At 40.2% G+C, this 23,206-nt stretch overlaps 1 protein-coding gene across 1 annotated transcript in view; it reads right to left on the bottom strand.

Moving 5' to 3' along the window:
- FYN (FYN oncogene related to SRC, FGR, YES) overlaps window positions 1-23,206 on the bottom strand; it is a 298,246-nt gene that overhangs the window by 151,953 nt on the left and 123,087 nt on the right. The window contains exon 3 of the mRNA XM_006839921.1: window positions 15,721-15,789. The gene's annotated coding sequence lies outside the window, so the exon portion shown is untranslated. The remainder of the gene's footprint in view (window positions 1-15,720; window positions 15,790-23,206) is intronic.

Genomic DNA, 23,206 nt, shown 5'->3' with positions numbered 1-23,206 from the left:
ATATATACATACATATATACACATACACACATATAAACATATATTAAGAGTTTTTCTCTCCTCTGTATGCACACACACACACATAAAAAATAATTCTCCCTAAGTTATGACTAAAGGATACAAATGAATAAGAATAGGTGGGTTTTATACACTTGCCTGGGCTGTCCTTGGAGGCTGTGAGTCATACAGCCTGGTGGGCAGTATTGAATAAAGTCTCCTCAGGTGATCTGAATGTAAAACCCAGCTCGAAAATCTCCAGAGTGGATGATGCTCTGCCTCTATTTATTTCCTTTTCCATCCTTGTCCCCAGCCCCATCCATCACTTCTTGGTTAACTATTAGCGTTAAAGATAAACCCAAAACATTTCCACTCAGCACCATACTTGGAAGCCAAATCTAGGGACTCAGCCACTTGGCTGGAGTCAACTATAATTTCTGGTCATTAAGCAGAAATATAGCTGTTAAAGAACATTTTGAAATGAACATGAGATATCTAACTCAAGGAGATAAAAACGCCATTGAACCAGAGCAAATAAAAGGAATGTGACTTTTTTGGGGGTACAGACTTGGAGGGGAACATTACTGTAAGGAAGTGGCATGATGTGAGACGACAACAAGGCCTTACAACATAAGAGGGGGCTTCAAAAAGTGCATGGAAAAATTCCATTATCTTTCTATTCCATTTTTTCCCATGAACCTTTAGAATTCCCCTCACACTATTCTAATTCCAAATGTAACCCTGTGGTTAAGTACCATCAAGTTGGTTCTGACTCAGAGTGACCTTGTATAGGGTTTCCTACCGGCCTTGTCCAGAGCTTATCTTACAGTGCCACGCCAGGACTCAATGTAATTCTGGACCCAGAGTTTCTTTCAAATGGCAGATTTCAGGGGGCATGTGAATAAGTGAGGTCAGTATCAAGTCCAAATCTTAAGACTACAGCACTGCAGAGCTTCCTGGTGAGGGGGTGGCTTTGTGGTACCATGCTGGGATTACTGAGAGGCCACCAAATAACAAAAGGAGTATTGTCTGCTCTCTCCTTCCCTTGACAGAGAAGCTCAGAACATATAGGGCTATGATCTCTAATGCAAAGTATGGGACCATCTCTCTCCTATTTAAATTTCAGTTCTTACAAATCAAGGTTTGTACCTAGGTAAAAATTCATCATATCAAAACCCAGGAGACTGCCAGCATTCTTTGGTCCCTTTTGTTCTCCTGGAATTGTAACCTGCACAGTCTAATACTCAAGTAATTGGGTCAGTGGTCCTGGATTTGATATCTAGTGGAAAGGGTACCTAGCGTATACTGATGCTTCACTGTGAAAAATGCTCAAAGTAGGATTAACATACTGGGGACACAATTAGCTAGGTGAAGTTCCTGGGTGATGCAAGTGAACGATGTGCTCAACTGCTGACTGCAAGGTTGAGGAATCAAGTCCCCTCAGGGACACCTCAGAAGAAAGGTCTGGTAATCTACGGTTGAAAATAGGGGACGAATAACTTTGAGAAAAGGATGAGAATGGTTGTACAACTTAACTTGAAAAATGTGCTCAATGCCAATGAACGGTATGAGCAGAAACTCCTAAATTGGTGTATATTCTGCTGTGCATGTTTTCAACAACAAAAAATTATTTTTTAAAAAAATTCTGGATCCCAGGCCTACTCAGACACACAAGGGGCTGCCATGAGTCAGAGTCACTCCAAGGCACTCTACTTCACTGGTTTTTGATTATTTGACTAGTTAAAACAAAAACCAAAAAACTGATTGCTATTAATGAAAAGGAAAGTGTACATGGTGTAAAAATAACTTTCAAAATGTATTTAAACCATTGAAGTCCTGAAAAGTTAGAATTTGAAGAGTTTGTTGATTAGAATGGGCCTTTAAGAAAGAATGAATTAAAAAAAAAATTAGCCTGGTTTGAAAAATGCCGTTCAGTTACTCCTATGAGAAGAACAGTCATGGAAATTCTGCTGTGGGGAAACCTGGAAGTATGCACTCCAAGGCAGTGCATGTTGGTCTCAGCTGTCAGGGCTGGAAGAAAACTGCTGAGCTAGTGGTTACGGGCAAACCAAGAATCTCCCTACAATTAGCGTTAGCTGGGGGAAAAAGTGGCACAGAGGACAGAAATATGTGGGCTCGGACATCAGGGGTGGGGAGAGGGGGAAGCACAAGACAGTTGGTTAAGTTTCTCTCCAGAGTTTTCATTCAAGAACCTAGCTAGGCATGATCTCCAACTTTGTCCTCTCGACTACCGTGCCATTCACTGTAGTGCTACCAACTCAACGGCACTCAACAACAACAACAAAGCCACAGTGAACACCTGACATGTGACTGAATCTAACCTGAGATGTGCTTGAAGTATAAATGCACACTGGATTCTGAAGTACAAAAAAACTGTTAAAGATTTCAATGCTTTTTACATGCTGAAATGATAATATTTTAGGTACACATTGGGTTAAGTAAGATATCGACTATTAAAATTAATTTTACCCATTTATTTTTATTTTGTTGTTACTTTTTAATGTGGCTACCAGAAATTAAAAAATCGCACATGTGACCTGCATTGCATTTCTGTTAGGCGGCACAAGTTTGATTCTTGTCTAAATGTGAGTGGTGTGGAAACCTGGGCGGTGGAGGGGCTGGATGGGAAGGAACATTGTAGACGATGAGGTGATGTACCAGATGAAGCAAGAGACCCAAACTAATCACATCTGACCTGGGCATCTCTCAATCTTTCTGTGCCTCAGGTCGTTAGTCTGTAAAATGGGAGGGCAGGACTAAATTCTGACCTGATACAGTAACACTAGAGAAGGTCTTTACCTGCACTTGCATCCCTCTTCCCAACCCACATGCAAAAGAACAATTTTTCTAAGAACAATCAGAATTAACCTAATAGGCTTTTGTCCACAGCCAGCACTAGAACAACTCAGGACCATCTTGAGAAGTGTTGCTATTTATTTGTATCAATTCTGCTTCAGTTCCTCTCATGAGAACAAGCTTACAGATTCTTCAATGACTCGTTACCACAGTTAGACATACACAAAGAACAATGAATGCAAGATGGGCAAAACAGACATTTCATTCCTTTCTTAAGGATTTGGAGAACAATTTGAAAAAGGGGGGGCGGGTGAAAGTAAACCCTACTGGTGATTTTTCAAAGGGCAATGTATTTGCTTTCTTTCTTACAGATGCAGTCACTACTACTGTGCTGTTAATTTACCAATTAAGAAATGCAAGCATCTATAGTAACATTTCTATGAAATCCATTCCCCTTCAAACATCAAAACACCCCCCAAACCACAGCAGTATCACAGCCCAAGCATATTAATTCCTATTTCACAGAGGGTATTTTTTTTTTTTTTTTTAAAGAATTTTATTTCTAAACAAAGCCTTGCTGACTTAAGGCTGCTTTAGCCAGCAACAGTGCTGATGCCAAAAAGTGAGTGGCTTGTTGATGAGTTTCAGAATATATAAATTAGTTGCCAGCATCAAAAATTTAAGGTAGTTATTCTGCAAGGGATCACCATTGAAGATCTTGGGCAGAGTGGGAGAAAAAAAATTTAAAAACCATGTAGAAGTAAATTCAAAGTAATAAAAGAGATTAAACTTACTGGCCCAACAGATACTGGTGGAACCCAGAGACTATGACCTTCGAGTCCTTCAAGCAGAAACTAAACCCATTGCTGGGGATTAATTTTTAGCCCCCAACAGTCACACCTATAAAGTGAATAAAAATACCAAAGAGGAATAAACCACACAAGGCCAAAAGAGCAGCATTTGCCTCAAATCAAAGTTCAAAAGGCAGGAAGAGGCAGGAAAGGAGGCGGGGCCCAGGGAGGAAGCAGTAAGAGTGCTGCTAAACTGAAGAGATTGCAGCCAATGTCATGAAACAAAATGTGTACGCACTGTTGAATGGAAAACAAATTTTCTCTGTAGCCCTTCACACAAACCACAATAAAATCTGAGAAAACTTTACTGAGTTACATCAGAATTAGTTAATAGTAGTACTAAAAAAGCATATAGGATAGCTGGAAGTGCTGGCTGAGACTCAGCAGCACCTGCCCCATTTAGATAGGGGTAACTTATCATTCTCCACTCACACAGTCCCCAGCTGGCAGACTCACCTTGTAATGGACTTACCCACTTATGTAGGCATCTGCAGCAGGTGAGATCTGTACTGGGTAGCATGTTTAGAGGAGGGGTTAGGAGAGAACATGGAAGAGTTGATAAACCTTGGGTATAAGTCCAAAGATCTCACTTGGTTTTAGCTCTATGATAGGAGCTGGGTGACCCTGGGTATGTCACATCACTTCACTAGTCTGAGATATTTTGTGGCAAGAAGGTGAAAGAAGTTCTTCTACACATAAGGAGCCTGTGTATCATCTGGCTCATAGCAAATGCTCTGCTAAAGTTACTCCTTGCTATTCCAAAGGTAAGAGAGAATATTTATAGTCGTGATTTGTAATCACAGCAAAATTCAGCTGAAAATTGTGGCTAAAAATTGTTATAAACAACTGAAGACCTAGATCATATTCTAAAGGGAATTCAGAAAGAAAATGTCACAATAAAGGATATCAGACAATATCCCAATATAATAACTGAGCTGGGCAAAGATTATCTCTGGAAACTCACACCACAGATGGCTTACTAATTACAAAGGAGAAGAGCACCTTGGCAATGATGAGGTCTGAGTGACCACCTTACCAAAGAAGTCAAACTACCACTGATGGGATGATTTCACATCATCCATCTCCCAACATAATATAGTACCAACCAACACAGGAAGTTCTATCAAGCCTCTAGATCTAACTTCTAATTTTCTGAAATAAAGGAGAAAGTTAAACAACACTGTGAAGAAAAACAAAAGTCTAGTGAGTAGCACATTTCATACCACAGTCAACTAGGACTCTGAAAAATCATTGAGAGGGCTTCAAAAAGTTTGTGAAAAGTAGAATGTAAAGATAATAGAAATTTTTCATTAACTTTTTTAAAGTCCCCTCTATGTGCACAATGTCTGTTAAGCATACACACACACACACACACACACACACATATATACACACACACATACACATACAACATTGGTGGTACAGTAGGACAAGAACTGGACTGCTAACCACAAGGTAAACAGTTTCAGTCTGGCAGCTGCTCCTTGGGAGAAAGATGAGGCTTTCTGCTCCAGTGAAGACTGACAGTCTCAGACACTCTATGCAGAGTTGCTATGAGTAGGAACTGACTCAATGACACTTAATAACATTTGTTGTTGTTGTTGTTAAGTGCCTTCAAATTGTTTCCAACTCATAGTGACCCCAGATACCGTTTCCAAGGAATAACAGGTGGCTTTGAACTACTGAACTTGTGGTTAGTTGTCTAGTGCTTATCCTATGTCACCACACTAGGATTCTAACAACAATATGTTGTTAAGTGCCATCAAGTTGGTTCTGACTCATAGAGACCCTGTATAAGGTTTCTAATATATATGGAGCACTGGTAGCGTAGTGCTTACAAATCGGGCTGTGAACCGCAAGGTCAGCAGTTCGAAACTACCAGCTGCTCCATGGGAGAAAGATGAGGCTTTCTGCTCCCATAAAGATTTACAGCCTCGGAAACCCTGTTCAGGGTCGCTATGGGTCAGAACCAACTCAACGACACTTAACAACAACTCTCTCTCTCTCTCTCTCTCTCTCTCTCTCTATATATATATATATTATATACACACACACACATATATGCACACACAGTCCTGGTGTGGTGCTGCAGGTTAATGCGCTGGACTGCAAGTTTGGCTTGAACTGCAAGGTCGGAGGTTCAAGCTCACCAATTGCTACTCAAAAACCCTATACAGGGTCGCTATGAGTCAGAACCAATTCAATGGTACTTAACAACATATATACATACACATACATATGTATGTGTGTGTATATGTGTGTGTAGGTGTATATATATGTGTGTGTTTGTGTAGTCCTGGTGTAGCACTGTAGGATCAGCACTTGACTGCTAACCATAAGATTGGTGGTTCAAACCCATCACCCATTCCTTGGAAACCCTATACAGGGTTGCTATGAGTTGGCACTGACTTGATGGCACTTAACAACAACAAAGTTCCCTAATAATCCCCACCATTGTGAGTACTGTTTGTGAGTTCTCCATGGCACTGCAGTGGATTATCAAACTAGGCAGAGTAGAGTGTCCTGGGAAGAATGTTTGGTGTCAGAATCGTATCAAGAAGGCTGGAGAATGGCAGCATGTCTAACCTCAGCCTCACAGAAATGGGGCTTGCATTGGCATGGAGCTTGATCCTCCCCCGACAACCATGTGAAGCTGGAGGAGGTCAAACACTGCCTCCACATCTTTTTGTAATAATGTTCTGTAGGGTAAAGCAAAAGCTAGCAACCAAATGCATCAAATACACTTGATTAGATCCAGAATTGAAATGAAGTTTGGGACAACCGGGGAAATTTATAAAAGGACTGGATACTAGAAAGTATTATGGAATTACTATTAAATTTATTACTTGTGATAATCTATTGTGGATATGTAGAAGAATGTCCTTTTTCTTAAGAGATACACAGTGAAGTATTTAGAAGTAACATATCAAGATGCTTGGAACTTATTTTCAAACGGCTCAGTAAAAATATTGTATTATGCCTTCCTCTAAGACTGCAACTCAAAGGGAACACATGAGCAGGCATGTAAGCTTGCTGGCGACCATATTACACTACTGATGAGTGGACCGGGGAAAGGCAGCAGTGAAGAAATGGGCTGAGTTAAACCACGTTCGGTAGACTCTTGTTAACCTGGAAATGAGAGAGAGAAGAGGAAGGGCTGATTGGTCCAAAGTGTGGTGAAACCTGGGGAGACCTGAGCCCACGGACAAGGACACAGCCACAGAGGGCTAGAGCTAAGAGTGAAGCATCCAGCTAATCTGAAGTGAGGGGAGACACACAAGAATACACAAACTTGCAGATAGTACCCATTTGACCTAGCCTTGATGGTTTGATAATCAGAACTCGACTGAAGGAAGATAAAGAAAACAATTTTTGATAAAGGAAACGAGGGTAAATTGCTACAATTTGATGAACCTGACCTATATTCATGGAGTTAGTAGCTCAAAATACCAACAGAGAGGAAAGGAGTCTTCACATCAAGCATCAATGCTATCCCCTCTTTTTACAGGGTAGATAGGGACAGGCAATTTAGACATTGGCTACCTAAAATGAGGGGGTGATATATGTATGAAGTGACTGGCTTATAAGGTTTCCAGAGGGAGTTTAGTTAAGAGTGTGTAGGGGAAGGTAGAGTCTCCACTGAATAGTTTTCATCTTGTCTAGATGGATCTGATGAAAAGAGATGAGGATAAGATTCTTATGATTCAATAGTGAATAACTGTTATCATGACTACTTGCGACTGTCAGAACTGTAAAGACTGTAGTTTTGTAACAAAAATGGGGGAGTAGTTAACCTTACAGTACAGATACAGAGCACCCTAGGACCATCAAGGGAGAAGAGCAGAAGCGGAATGTGGAACCTTATCCAGAGAAGCAGCAACACCAGAGATGGAGGCAGAGATGGGGACATGGAGAGAGGGAACAGCTGAGGACTCTGGATTCATAAGAAGAGAGGGACTGAGAGCTGGTAGCCAGGAGGCAGACTTTCAGAATGTGCCCTTTGGTGGAGTAAATTATTACATATGCCTGAGTGTTTAAAAAAATATATATATTGTATCATAGACACATGTACATACACACACAGTTGGGAGGAAAACAGAAAATGTGGCAAACTTAGAACAATTAGTGAATTTAGTAAAGAGTATGTATACAGGTGTGTATTCATTGTCCAATGTTTACATGCATATAAGGTTACTGAAAATACCACGGCTTGGGTCAAGCGCACCTTAGTCCTCAAATTGGACAGTGAATAAGAAAGACTGTAGAAGAACTGATGCATTTGAGTTATGGTGTTGGAGAAGAATATTAAAAGTACCATGGTCTGCCAAAAGAACCAACAAATCTGTGTTAGAAGTGCAGCCAGAGTGCTCCTTGGAAGCAGGATAGTCAGATTTCGTCTCTCATACTTCGGACGTATTGTCAGAAGGGACCAGACCCTGGAGAAGGAGATCATGTTGGGTAAAGTGGAAGGTGGGAGAAAAAGAAAAAAAACACCCAACTAGGTAAATTGGCACAGTGGCAGCAGCAATGGGCTCAAATGTAGCAATGATTGTGAGGTTGGCACAGGACCTGTCAGTGTTTCCTTCTGTTGTGGATGGGGTTGCTATGAGTCGGTACCAATTCGATGGCACCTAACAACAACAATATACAGGTGGTTTTTTAGACATTCTCCCAACCAATAAGTTTGAAATTCTTCAAAATAAAAAGTTAGGGAAGAAAGTAGACAGAAAGGAGAAAAACAACAACAACATTACTACCTACCCTCCTCCCTTTTTTAAAAAAATAATTCCTTCAATATTCATATTTAGGTTCGCTTCACTATGTGCCTTTATTCAACACAGTTTTATTTTACCACTTAAATAAATTCCATGAATGTTCTTTACTGGCTGACATTTTGTAAAACCAAATTTTTAACAAAGCTCAACAGCACACTGTACACTCGTCCACCAGGTGAGTATGATGCCTAAGATATCACATCAAAAACTCCAGAAATGGACACCTAACTCCCTTTCCAGATGGTATTTTAATTCAGTAAGACTGGATCATAGCGGTTCCTCTGGTCTTTTCAAAAGTTGACAACCTCTCTTTCTCTGTACTGGGCATGAGCCGAGAAGTGAGGGAGACAGGGTGCTGGTCAGCAGGGCCTCTGAGGTTTTACTGGAGTGTTTTCACATAAAGTATGCTGCGCTGCGTTCTGGTGCATCGAGTAGCAATGACATATAACCTGTAGAACAGCTACTTTGAATTTCATTTTTTGCAGTGAGAGATCATTGTGAAGTGGGAATTAGCTATGTGGAACCTTTCATATAGAGGAAGCAGTTAAAAAAAAACAACAAACAAAAACAAAAAACTTGTAGTGCCTGAGTTGTGCAAAAAGTTAATGTGCTTGGCTACCAACTGGAAGTTCTAATCTGACCAAAGGTACTTAGGAAGAAAGGCACTGAAAACCCTATGGAACACAGTTTATTGGGGGCCACAAGACACCTGGGTTTTGGTAAAAGACTTGGATTCAAACAGCATCTGTGTGAATTTGGGCTGTACTGTACATTAGCTGTACAACCCAGGTCAGTGCATCTCAGTGTTGGCATGACTGACAGTAAGCCAGGAACAAGTGCACTGGGCAGGACTGGTAGGTGACCTATAGGGCATTTACTACCCCTACCCCACTCCCTATAGCACCACATTCTTAAAGTGCCTCCTAGTCTTTGAAATGAACACAACAAACACCCTTACACATTTCCAAACTGGAGGTTGGCAGGGAGTAGCTCTCCCACTGCCTGAATCACTGAAATTCTCTGTGCCTCAGATTTTATCTGGTGATAATATCTGTTCCACCTAAGGTGTGGTTTGGAAGGATCAAGTGGGCAGCAGCTCTTTGTAAATGTAAATCAGCTATACAGAAGATATTATAATAATGCATTTGCACAGGCAGTCTGCCAGTTAAGAGGCAAGGCTGTGGACTGAATCCAACTACCTCCATTCCAGCCCAGGTCTCCATGATGCAGTTTTGTCTGTGGAGCATGCGCTAGGATACACAGCAGCCAATGGAGTAAGGTGGAGTTCCAGGGTGGTGCAAACGTGTAATGTGCTTGGTGCTAAACAAGAGGTTGGTGTTTCAAGTCTATCCAGAAGCACCGTGGAAGAAAGGCGGGGCTATCCACTTTGAAAACCTCATGGAACACAGTTCTACTCTGACACACAAGGGTCACCATGAGTCAGAAATGACTACATGGCCACTGACTCTACTAGAATAAGGCAGCTAAACTTCTGAAAGACATCTGAATTATGAGGTAAAGTGCTACATTATTGTTCTCCGAATGCTGCTTCAGAACAAAAAGACAGTTAAGTAAGACAAATGCTTTAAAATCTATCCAATATTTTGGAAAGAAATGATGATATATATTAAAAAATAACACATCATGTCTGAATTGGAAAAGTGAAATAATCATTGTAAAATCTACTAAATCATTTAAAAATACCTCACTAACCAGTGGTAAACAATACTAATTTTTGTTGCACATTCTTCTGGATTCTTTTTCTATGTACATGCAAATTTTAAAAACAAAACTGAGCTCATACTGAATAAATCAACTGTAACTTCCTTTATTACTTTAATAACATATCATGATGTTTTTTTTCCAGGTCATTAAATATTCTTCAAAAATAGAAAGCTACATCTCTTAAAGGGAAATTTTCAATTCATGATAAATACGAAATATTTTTGTTTTAACTGATTTCTATCAAAGTATATGCTTTTTATTTTATCATTTCTGCACATACAAGTACAAACAATTATAAACAGATACTTAGATGTTTCTTACAGTTCTGAAAACTGAATGAGACCTTACCATCTAAAATAACATGCCTTTGCTGATCCTATTAATTTCACTAAAACACTGATTTAACAGCAAGTTTGACCTCTCCTTGAAGGCCAAGGCCTCAAGGTATGAATGAGATGGAGGAGGGTGAGTGGGGGAAAAGGCACAAGTACAGCGGAACAAAGAGAAAATGAGGATACCTACTCTAGATCGGTGGTTCAAACTCACCAGCCGCTCCTCAGAAACTCTATACAGGATCGGGATGAGTCGGAATCGACTCATGACAGAACAACAACAACAACAACAACAACAACAACAACAACACTAGGTCATGAGCCATTACGAAAAGACCCTGAAAATGGTCTGTGTAGGAATCCGTGGGTTGGAGACAGGGTCTCTGGGACACAACACGAGTAGCTACAAAATGCATAGTTTCTTCCCACAGATACATGAAAATATTTACTGCCAACACGGTATTTATTATTTTCATTTTAGAAATGTTGTGTATATTGTGAAAAAAACACATAGCAAAACCTGTACCCACATAACAATTTCTACATGTACAGTTCCACGACATTGGCTGCAATCTCCACATTGTGTCACATTCTCTCCATCTTTACTTGTACTGCTTCACTATCACTGGCTTCGACTCACACTGCTCACTGACTTTTCACCTACGCTTTAGAGTCACTGTTTAGACTTTGATCTCATATAGATAATTCTGCAGAAGGGCTCAGGCTAACATTCTTTCCTAATTGTGTTTAACTGTTGTTTAGTTTGGAGTCCTAAGGAGCTCTGGTATCGTAGTGGTTACAAGTTGGGCTGTTAACCTCACGGTCAGCAGTTTGAAACTACCAGCGGTTCCGTGGGAGAAAGATGAGGCTTTCTGCTCCCTTAAAGATTTACAGCCTCAGAAACCCTGTACAGGGTCGCTATAGGTCGGAACTTAACTCCACAGCACACCAGCACCACCACCAGTTTGGAGTCCTGGAGTCCTGGTGTGGCGCTGCAAGATAAGCACTAGACTACAAAGTCAGCAGCTCAAACTCACCGCAGCTCCTCGGAAATGCTGTACAAGGTTGCTCTGAGTTGGATTAAAGATAACTTATGGGGATAGTTTCAGTTCAAGGTTTAACGATTATCTCAGGGTAACAAAGTCAGGAGTTCATCTACTCTGAATAGGTCAAGCTGTAAGTCTGGTTTTCATAAGAATTTGACATATATTTTTCCTCCTTAGAATCAAGGTCCATCGGCTGTGTCACTGATCAAAACATCAATAATGGTAGCCAGGCACCATCCAGTTATTCCGGTCTTCTGGCAAGAGTAGAGTAGCTCGTGGAAATACTTAGACCTGTGGTCTGTTTCCTTTTCTGATTCCTGAGTCTTTTTCTGCTGCTCCTGGCAGATAGAGACAAACTGTTTTACCTTGGATGGTCACTGGGCCAACACAGTATATTTATAGTTTCACTCAACTCTGCTTACTATTCAGTGTTGGTACATCCCTCCAAAATCCATTCATCTTAAAAACATCAGACTGATAATATAAAATCCCTAAATTTCTGGGCTTGGCCATCTGAAATGAGACCTTTTATCCTTCTAGTCTCTGGCTTCCTAAAATGCATTTTCATAGCATTCTTGCCAAAGGAAAGATTATCAGAAAAAGAAAAAAGAAGGGCAGTGAAATCAAAAGAATATTATACCAAAGTTTTTGGTAAGGAAATATGTATGTCCACAAACAAACACACCACACCCTTTCTGGGAAGATATTACTGGCCTAGAAGCTGGGTTAGTATATCCCAAAATACAGCTCACAAAAAGCAGTTACTCTTTCAGAGTGTACCCTATAATTAAATAAAGTCTTTTCAAGTGGGTTGTTCTATATCACAATTTAATATATGTTGCTTTAATCTCCCTACTTCAGCAAATGTAGCCATGTTGGGCTACAAAGGTCTCAGATTGTGGTGTCACCAGCAAATAAACAGTCCTGTGTACCAAAATACTCCATCTCCGTCATCTGTAATGAGATATCTCTCCTCTCTAAGCACATTTTCATCACACTAGAATCGCTACCCTTGATTCAAAAGGAAAGACTAGCCCAGATTGAAATACCATTTCATCTCAGAGGTCATCTAAAGACAAACACATCTGAAGAAGCTGAGGTTGAAATTTAAAATATGAGACAACCTCTTTTGTGGGAATGCTGGGATCATGTTGTGTGAGTCTCGCTTTTATCTTTTGTTGACAGCCCTCCAAGACACCCATCTGTCTGTCTGAATTCATTGAGGTCATTTTTTACTTGGAGTCAGAGACAATGGAAGAGATGGTTTCTTAGGAGCCCCTCAAGCCCTATGATCCTCTGATCTTGTTACTCTGAACAAAACAAACTTCTTTATATTTTTTAGTTACATACCTACATGTGAGGGGGCTTCAAAAAATTAATGGAAAAAGTAAACTAAAAGAGAATGGAATTTTCCCACAAACTTTTTGAATCCCTCTTACATAATTAAATATTAAAATATTTGAAATTTTAAACCTGTAAAATAATGAGTAATGTAAACATTACTTTTTTTTTTTTTTTAATTTCCTTTAGGGTAAAGGTTTCTTATGCTCAGCAATACTGACATTTTGGACTGGATTATTCTTTGCTTGGTGGGGGTAGGGCTGCTGCCCTGTACACTGTAGCATGTTTAGCACCATCCGTGGACTCTATTTACTAGATGCCTGTAACACTCCCCACTCCAGTTACGACCATTAGTTGACAAAATGGGCTGAGGTTGAGAACCACTGTTGTCCATATATTTATGATCTACCATGTTTGGCCAAGAAAACAAACTGACCAATTCAAGTTTTTTTTTAAGGTATCCACAAGTTTTAAGGATTTTAAACTTCCTGGGTCTCATAAGGAATAATTAGGATTTTTAACACACAACTGCCCCAGAGGATTTATAAACAGCAGCATTGCTGTCTCAAAGTAAGGGTGTCAGGGCTTGGATTCATTTCAATGAAGACATTTAAGAGGAAGAATTTGCTGCCACATGATCTCTTGGATTGATACCCTCCCTAATTTTAGGAGATCCATTCTTACAAGAGTGCTCTTAAGAAATCCTTCAGGATCCATTATTACCAGGCACTTAGTACTGATTGCAAAGGGAAAGGATTAGGGTCCTGTGTCTATTAACATCATCAATGGGCACAGTGTAGTTCCTTCCCTCCTCCCCAAAGGAGTCTCTGGGTGGGGACGGATGTGAAAATAATCAGAGGGCAAAGAGGCAAAGGATGAAAGAAGGTGACTTGAGCCCAGAGGAAAGAGAATAGTTGAAGGAGGAAAGTTGTCTTAAACATTTGGTGGGTTAGTGTCTGCGAAAGTGAGAGGATCTCTCTGTCAATGAGGAGGTGACTAAGAGCAGTGGGTCATTCAGTAAATATTTACCATCTGGTTTCTACAGAAAGGAACAAGACCAAGTCCCTGTTCCACAGAGTAAACACTGCAGCTCAATATAAGGAATACAGGATTTGTTTTTCTTTTCATCCTTTCTTTTCTCTTCCTCCTCTCTCCCTGTTTTATTCCTTTTGAACAAATTGAGGGAACTGTCCAGTTGAATGTTTTAACTTTTTCCACATTTTAAAAATTAAGATTTAAATAACATGCAGAGAAATTCACTCTTTCAAATGTATAGTTCTGAGTTTCAAAAAAAGCATACAGCTCCATTAATACCAACAAAATCAAGATATAACAGTATCACAGTTTTCACTCACCAAAATTTCCCTGTGCTCCTTAATTTTATTTTTTAAGTTTTATTTAACAAGGAGCTCATTGACTTGCCAAGCTCCTCATAGCTGAGAATTTTAATGCCCCTATATCAGAGATTGCACTTAACAACAACAACAACATATCAGAGATTCTGTAGAAGAGATTTGTTTTTTCTTTTTCTTGGCTACAGGGATATTAGGCCAACTTCTAAGGTCATGTTCATTTTTTGATTCCATGAAACTGTAGTGCAATCATCTATAGACACACAACTTTAAGTATCAGCCCATCTTTATTGACACATTGGGTTCCTCCCAAGTAAAGATCTTTAGCTACATTTTTTAACTCAAAATTCAAACATTTGAGACCAATATTTAGATCTCTGTGAGGGCTGCACAATAAGCAATGAACAACAACAACCACAACAAAAAGCCACACACAAACAACAACAACAAAAAGAAACGCTTACAAGGGAAAGTCTATTGTAATTGAAGCCCAAACTGAGGGAACTATCTACCCCACCAGCACCCAATCTAAATGATCAACTAGAGACAGGCTGAACACTGTACAAAAAACTCCAAACCAGAACAAAACTCAACAGTGAGTCCTCACTTGGTGGAAAAGGAAGTTAAATAAGTCAAGCTTGTCTAAGAATTATCACCAGGTTGAGCCTCGGGGCTTTCCACAGCTAGTTATAGAGTAGATGTGACATCTCCAACCCACTCCGGGAAGTCCTTCTGCTGGAAGATACAGACACCTTTTGAAGGCTTGAGCTCAAGGGCCAGTCTCCTAACAAGGCTGGTCTGTCAATAAGAATAAATGCTTTAACCAGCACCTACTATGTCCACCACTATCTACTCAATTTTATTCTCGCAACAACTCCAAAAATTCAAATTATAAGGCTCATTTTGCAGATGAGGAAATGGAGGTTAAGGAATGACTAATTAATGCAGAACTTGGATTTTAATGCAGGTCTCCTGACCCCCACCCCCAAAACTGTCTTCTCTACCACTGCTAGAAAGTCTCAGTTACACCCATCAGTGGGCTGGCTCCCACACAGGCTGGTGGTTTAGCTCCTTTTAATTTTCTATTCCCCAAGCAGCTAACTGCTCACTTCTCTTTTATTATTTCAACATATAGACCATAAAGGCTTTCTGTTTTGGAAACTATTTCATCCTTTTCATCTCCCAGTTTATTACTCTTAGTAAACAGATGGTTTAGAACATAAAAATTTGACTGTTAAGAGCATTCTTAGCCTGCATCTAGACACTTTCCTTTAAATGTAGGCTTCTTGTCATATATTAGATTCCTTGAGAATTAGCACTAACCAGAAAAAAAAGTCACATTCATTCAATATCACATTTAATTATAAAATTCTATTCTGCTGCAGTTGAGTGCAGATTTAAAAGATTCACAGAACAAGGTAAAGACTGCTGTGTGAGCAGCATTTACAATACCAGGCAGTAGTAATAAATGCAGTGACACTTACCTAATTTCCCCCAACTATCACAAACTTTATATACACCACATGTCTTCTAAAACAGCTGCAGGACTGGTCCTGGAAAATACCACAACACAAGAGAAAAATAAATGTACAACGAAGTGGAAATAATTTGCTATCATATTTGGTTCTAGTCTAGAAATGACCGTCTCTTCCCTGTTTCAGAAACCATTTAATACACCAAACTCTTACTGTTATTACTTTTTTGTTCTTCATGGGAAGATGAATTCACCTTTACAAATGACCTTGGTGCTCAGTTATCAATAAAAGTAAAAGTCTGGACAACGAAGTAAACCAGAACTACGCTTACAAATAACTGAAGCTGAATTTTTAGCTCTTTTGAATAACTGAAGGCAAGAGAACAATGTAGAAATATCCATAACCTGTGCTCCTAGCATTCCTTTTTCAAACCAATCCCCCATTCTACGTCTCTCCATACTCATTCCCTGTCCCCCGGGGGGACTTCAGGTAATTTCCCTCATCTTTCTTTTCTAGGCGTCATTTGATTATCTACACAATAAGGATTGCAGAACTGATCTCATGCTTTTTTGAAAACTTTTTATTGTGATTTGAGTGAAAATTTACAGAGCAAATTGGTTTTTCATTCAACACTTCACACACATTTTGTTTTGTGACACTGATTGCAATCCCCACAGCATAACCGCGCTCTTCCCGTCTTCCTCCCTGTGTTTCAGTTTCCAGTCATCCTTCCTCCTTATCCATTTCTGCCTTCTGAGCTTCATCTCTGAGCAAATGCTGCCTTTATGCTGCTGTATGGTTGACTGTTCTAAGGAGTGTGCACCCTCTCTGTGCTACTGTTTACCCTAAGGTCCTGTATACTGTTTGGCTGAAAGTGGAGCCACGGTCTCAGGGTCAGAGGTTCGTGTGGTCCATTTGTCCTTTGGACTGATCATTTTCAAGTCTATTTTTGTTGTTGTTGTTGTTGTTTTCCTCTACTCTTCTTTGCTCTGGACAGGGAGCGGCCAATAATGACCACATACAAGCTTTTAAAACCTCAATTGCTATTCATCCAAGTAGGATGTTGAACACTGTCTTAGTGGACTATTTATGCCGATTGACCTTGATGTCTCCTGCAACTTTGGTCCTAAGCCTCAAGGCCCAGTAACTCATTCCTTCAAGATGTTTGATACTTATGGCTCAGAAGTGTACACAACTTTGCCCCTGTATGCTCTAGTTTATCCTTGGATATATTCACAGTTCATACAAATATGTATGTTGAATCGTAGTCAGCTAAACGTATGCATGGCTGTATGAGTGTAGTCTCTTATGCCTGCTTATACCTGTTCACCTTGCCTGTCTGTGTATGTATCCATTTGTAGATCTGTGTTGTGTTATTACTGATAATGCAGGATCCTGCATGTAATAGTATTTCCTTTGTTGTCTGTAATTCTTGTGCACCTCTCTGGACTTCCTTTTCTTTAGTGATTTATAGTCGACCTTAAGCTTTTATTATAATGATTAAATAATACCTAGAAAGATTTAAAACAGTATCTGTCACATAGTAAGCGCTCAATAAATGTGGGCTGTCGTCATTCTCCTTGTCACCCAGGCCGAAACCTCTAAGCCACCTTTTTCACCTCCCATGGCCCAAACCTGCTGGTCCAGCCCCACAGGCACACCGGAGTGCATGATGTTCGCTCTACTCTCAAGGGTACACTCATTCTGGTCTGCATCATGTCTCCCAGACTTTAGCTTCTGCCCTTCCAATCCAACTATCACAACACTGCAAAGAATCCTTTGTAAACACAGTGGACAACCTCTCTTTTGACAGCATCCCATCACCTATACACTTATCTTCCCTCTACTACATTTCCCATCACTCCCGGAACCAGCCCTCTCTCTGAGGTTCTAGGAACGCCGGTGCCTTCTCTGACCGGTGTTCTCCCACAAATGCCCATAGGAGGCTTGATCAATGTCTAGGGCAAGGACCCTTCTTCCTGTGACATTATAATCACCAAAATAATGTTTTGAAATGCTTGAAATGAAAACTCAGAGGACTGAAAAGTAATTATATTGATACATAATTATAAAAAATCTAACAAAATTGTGATATAGTAATATCTTTCAATACATAAACTGTTCTTGTTAAGTGTCATGGAGTCCAGTCTGAGGAGAAGCTAGTAGGTTTGAACTACTGACCTTTTGGTTGACAGTCCAATGCTTATCATACAGGACCACACTAAGACCCTTAATATACAAATAAGATCTAGGAAAAGTCTAATTAATTTGACGTAGAGTTGAGCATGAATGATTTCAGGACAACTTGCAATATGCCTGCTTATACCTGTTCACCTTGCCTGTCTGTGTATGTATCCATTTGTAGATCTGTGTTGTGTTATTACTGATAATGCAGGATCCTGCATGTAATAGTATTTCTTTTGTTATCTATAATCGGGTTGATACCGACTCCATGGCACCTAACAACAACATGATATGAAAAGAATCCTGGTGTGATGCTGTGTGGATTAATGCGCTGGATTACAAAAATCAGGTTGAACCACAAGATTGGCAGTTCAAGCTCACCAGCTGCTCCTAGGAAACCCTATATAGGGTGGCTATGGGTCAGAACTGACTCAACAGGACTTAACAACAACAACAACAACGATGATGATGTGAAAAAGGAACCCTGGTAACCCTGTACAGGAACTCTATGATTCGGAATCGACTCGACAATGTTTAACAACAACAATAAAGTACACTGGATTATGAGCTGCTCTGCTAACCACAAGGTAGCAGTTTAAATCTACCAGTTACCCTGTGGGAGAAAGATGGGGATTTCTGCTTCTGTAAAAATTCATTTGCTATGAGTTGGAAGTGACTCAATGCCACACAGCCACCACCACCCACCACCCACCACACCATGATATGGAAAGACTCATATTTCTATTGGTGACAATAAGTGCTACTTTCATCATGGAAAAGGAAATGTTCAATTTAAGTTACAGGTGAGCGAAAACAGAGGCAATATTTTTCCCATTCAAGTTTATAACCTGTTGCCATCAAGTGAATTCCATCTTATTGTGACACTGTAGAACAGAAGAGACCAGCCCACAGGGTTTCTAAGACTGTTATTCTTTATGGAAGCAGACTGCCACAGTTTTCTCCTGCGCAGTGACTTTGGGGTGGGGGGCTTCCAAACTACTGACCTTTTGTTTACTAGCTAAACCACTGTTAACCACTACGCCACTAGGGCTTTTTATCCAAGTTCATGGACCTCCTCTGAATACAACCCATGGATCCCTGGTCTAGTGCCCCAGATTTAAGAACTAACTTAACTTTCTTCTACTTCTTAAAGCTTTTCTACATTGTACCAATTTGGAATGATCTTAACCTTTTTTTTTAAAAAATTACATTTTATTTAATAGGGAATTTAAATATGCATACCATATCTTACGTATTATAAGTTGTAAGTCTCTTAAAGTACGGCTATTTGCACCTCCCACCCTCACTCCATTATCTTTATTCCTTCTAAAACTAATGATGTCTTGCTGAATAGCAGGTACAGTAGGCAAGCATTAAGCCAGGGCTGTTTGAATCAATCAATGAATAATAATGCAACCTTATTTGTCCAAAACAAGCTCAGCCAATATTATTGTTTTCTCATCTGTCTTTGGCAGCCTGAATTTGAGGTCCTAAATATACAGATGGAACACCTAAACAGTCTATATTTAGATGACAGATTACAGAAGTAACACAGGAAAATGTTCTTTTTTTTTTTCACTTCCCTTTAGAAAGTGAATCCTCAGTCAGTGATACTGACCCACAGATCTCCTAGGAATGGAGTAGTTGGCCAGTCATTCCATCATTACAAGGGGCTCTGCCTCCAAGGTGATTAAAGGCTAGTCCAGAGTAGCTGAGAATCTCTACACCTCTCAGAGCCTTTACATAGACAAGGATAGCCAGTGATTTCCCAGAATGAGGAAAGGCCTTGATGGCCCGCACTGACAGGTTACTCTGGTATCCACCAGAGATTGACCAAACATCAGCTTCCCACAGATACACAAGCCCATAGTTTTGAGCTTAGCAGGTTACGTACAGGAAGTAGTAAAATTCAATCTATATTTCTTACAAGTACTCTTCTGAGTAATGAAGTCTTTGCATATGAGGTGGGAGATGGCGACCCTACCAAAGTGACTGCCCCAGGAAGGGATAGATACTTTACGCTGAACCCTTTGGTTAAATCAGCCTTTTTCCTAAACAGCTATGTCTCAAGACTCCTGTCTTTTGCCAAGAAGTATGAAAACATAACAGGATAGTTGTTTTTTTCTTAAATTCAGCAGAATGATTTTCTCCACTGAAAACCACTCCTATCGGCATTGTGACCATTTGCTTTAACAGAAATTAATCATTGGCAGCATAATTCATGCCTGACATCATGTCAAGTGACTCTTAGGACAAGTAGGGATATATTCTCTCTTCCTCTCCAGCAGCTAATGCTGATGAGATATCGACTGAGCTATGCTGCTGTTATTGTTAAGTGCTGTTTAGTCAGTTCTGACTCATAGCAACCCTGTGTAGGGTTTCCAAAGAACAGCTGGTGAGTTTGAACTGCCAACGTTGTGGTTCAAACAGATCTTGGGGTCCAGTGCTTAGCCCACAGCGCCATACCAGGACTCCACTCAGCTATATTGTTGTTATAGTTGTTACGTGCCGTGGAGTTGGTTCTGACTCATAGCAACCCTGTACAGGATTTCCCAGGCTGTAAATCTTTATGGGAGCAGAAAGCTTCATCTTTCTCCCATGGAGCAGCTGGTAATTTTGAACTACTGACCATGAGATTAGTAGCCTGATTTGTAACTACTATGCTACCAGAGCTCCTTCATTCTGCTATATTAGTTACTAATAAAAACAGTAGAATGATTAACAAGATGGCTATGCTATGTTTTGTTTCAAGAATTATAACATATACAATCATAATGTCATAAATAAGAACAAGGTTAGTTTATGGGTACTCCCACACAACAGCATTTAGCATAGACTGTGGTTCTTTTTGTTTGTTTGTTTGCTTCTAATACTTATCACAGGCGGTGGTGTGACTCCTAGTTTAAAAGTGATATTCTCATTACATACTAAGCACAGTAAGCCCAGTAGAGTTCATCTGCATGAGACCATTTCCTCTTCCTAACAGGAAGCCCTCTCCCTATGTCTTTTCAGCCACAGTGCCTCATGGGTAGGTGATAGCATGCCCAGATGAGGAAACTGGAATCTGAATGGTCTAGGGCCATCACCTGGAGGCTTCTTAGACATGTTGGCTCTGAGACCCAACACAGGCCCCCACTGAGTTAGAATCTGCGTTTGAGACTGCCAGCTAGTAAATGTGCACACTAAAGTCTAAGACCCACTGCTCTACATGAAACTCATTCACCTTGCCATGGTTCAAGGGTAGGTATGTTATTTAATTCAGGACAATGAGTTGTGAAAGAGAATGTTTAGTGGGTAGTTTTTCCTTATGTTTCTGGGAGAAATCCTCTCCTTCTGAATGTTATGTGGGTTGTGATGTCCAGAATTTGGATAGCCATTTTGTTCCAAAGTAAAGATGGAGACAAAGCTGGCCCACAGAGGAGAGCTCAGACACACAAACAAAATTCACAGGGAATCAGAGCAGGAGTTTCTGCATTAGGTCAACTCAGAAGTCTGCCACACCTCTAAACTTCCAGCACAAAATTTTTACTGCTACACTCCTTCAGGTGGACTTCCAATGACCTGCAGATGGCAAGCATCCTAACTAATTCAATGAAGCAAACAAGAATAATGTAGAGGTACCAGGCTCAGTCACGTGCTCCAGATTCCAGATGAGTCAGTACATCGAGAGACCAGAGTGGTCAGAGAATTGTTTTTGTTCAGGGAACTGACCTCGTAGTATTTCCGGTCCTCGCAACTTTTGTTGACTTTGAGCATTTCAGAAAGCTTTCTAAACTCAGCCAATCTAAATGAGCAACCCGAGGAAATGCTGAACGCTTTCCAAATGATTTTAACCAGAGTGGCCTTCAACAGAAGTCACAGGGATGTCATTTCCGGCAAAGACAATGGGAAACTAATTGCTCAGTTTCAGACTCTAGTAGGGAAGACAACCTGTGACATATAATTATGAAGGTAAATAAGGAAAGGATTGAGCCACTCAGAATCTGCTTCTGGATCTGTTTCAATTACTTAGGGAAAAGGAAACAGAAAAAAAGAACCAGATGGTCTGGAAAAAGACATGGGGGCAGCACATTAAGGAGCCACCCATACCATTTAAAAACAAAACAGAACTTACTGACTGGTACTTAGTTAAGACATTTCTGGGGAAACCAAGTAGAACAGCTATTATACAAAACCATATATATATATATATGACTGACGTAATTTGCTTCATATACAGGAGTGATGGAATCACTGAGAACTGAGTGTCTAAATGGCCATTATCTCTTTGGTGTGTTATAACTTCTTAACCACAACAGGCTTACTTCTGGGGTTGGGTTTATTGCATTGACTTGATGAAGAACACCCTTTTCATAAAGTAGTGGAACATTAGTTGGTTCTCCACAGAATATTTCTCATCGTCTATCTCCTTAGGCATTTTTTTCTCTCAAAATGCATTTACTTTCTCTCTCCTGGTACCTCATACACTTCCACAGTTCCAACAATCACCCCACATAATGAGTTCTCGTCCTTTATGTTCCTCTGATGCCCACAGACATAAAATATCTTGAGTGAAAGTGAGAACTTTGTTTAGATCACTTTTATATTTCCAATACTTAGCATGGTGACTAGCATTGAGTATGAAATGTCTGTTGAATGTCATTAAATGTCTTGAGATGCCTCCCAGAGGCTCTTGCCACCATCTCCTAACTGGCCTCACTGACTGTGGTCTTTCTTATATTATATTGACACAGGGAACTTGCTGACTCCTAGAATGTCTCCACTGGGAAGGATCAGAGAACCAGGCTCTTATGGTCAGAAAGTGGCAGAGACAAGATTATAACTCAGGTTACTGACCAGTCAGAAAACCTTCCATGATTTCTGAGTAGAATATACTACAGGACTTTGCATGTGTTGTTGTTGTTGAATGTCATTGCTTTCTGATACATGGCAACCCTGTGTAAGGTTTCTGAAGGGCAACTGTGCATTTGAACTGCCGGCCTTGAGGTAAGGAGTCCAGTGCTTATCCAAGACTCTAGACTTGTATGGAATTGGCACTTAATAAATATTTGCTGACTGAGTAACTCTCTTGTCTTGGAGTCCTGGTGCCACAGGAGGAGTGCTCAACCTCAAAGTCAGTTTGAACCACAAGGTCGGTGGTTCAAACTCAGTGGTCGCTCCTCGGAAACCCTATGACTCAAAACTGACTCGACAGCACTTTAACAACAAGAATGAGTTTCAGTTTTTCTTCAAGTGGAAACTTTTTCAAAAGAAAGAAACCATCCCAGTACATAAAATGGAGGTAAAAGGAGCAGCTCTCTCCTCTAGAAGC

The sequence above is a fragment of the Chrysochloris asiatica genome, unplaced genomic scaffold (assembly GCF_000296735.1).
Source record: "Chrysochloris asiatica unplaced genomic scaffold, ChrAsi1.0 scaffold00027, whole genome shotgun sequence".
Taxonomy (NCBI): Eukaryota; Metazoa; Chordata; class Mammalia; order Afrosoricida; family Chrysochloridae; genus Chrysochloris; species Chrysochloris asiatica.
This window is presented reverse-complemented; position numbering and strand designations above follow the sequence as displayed.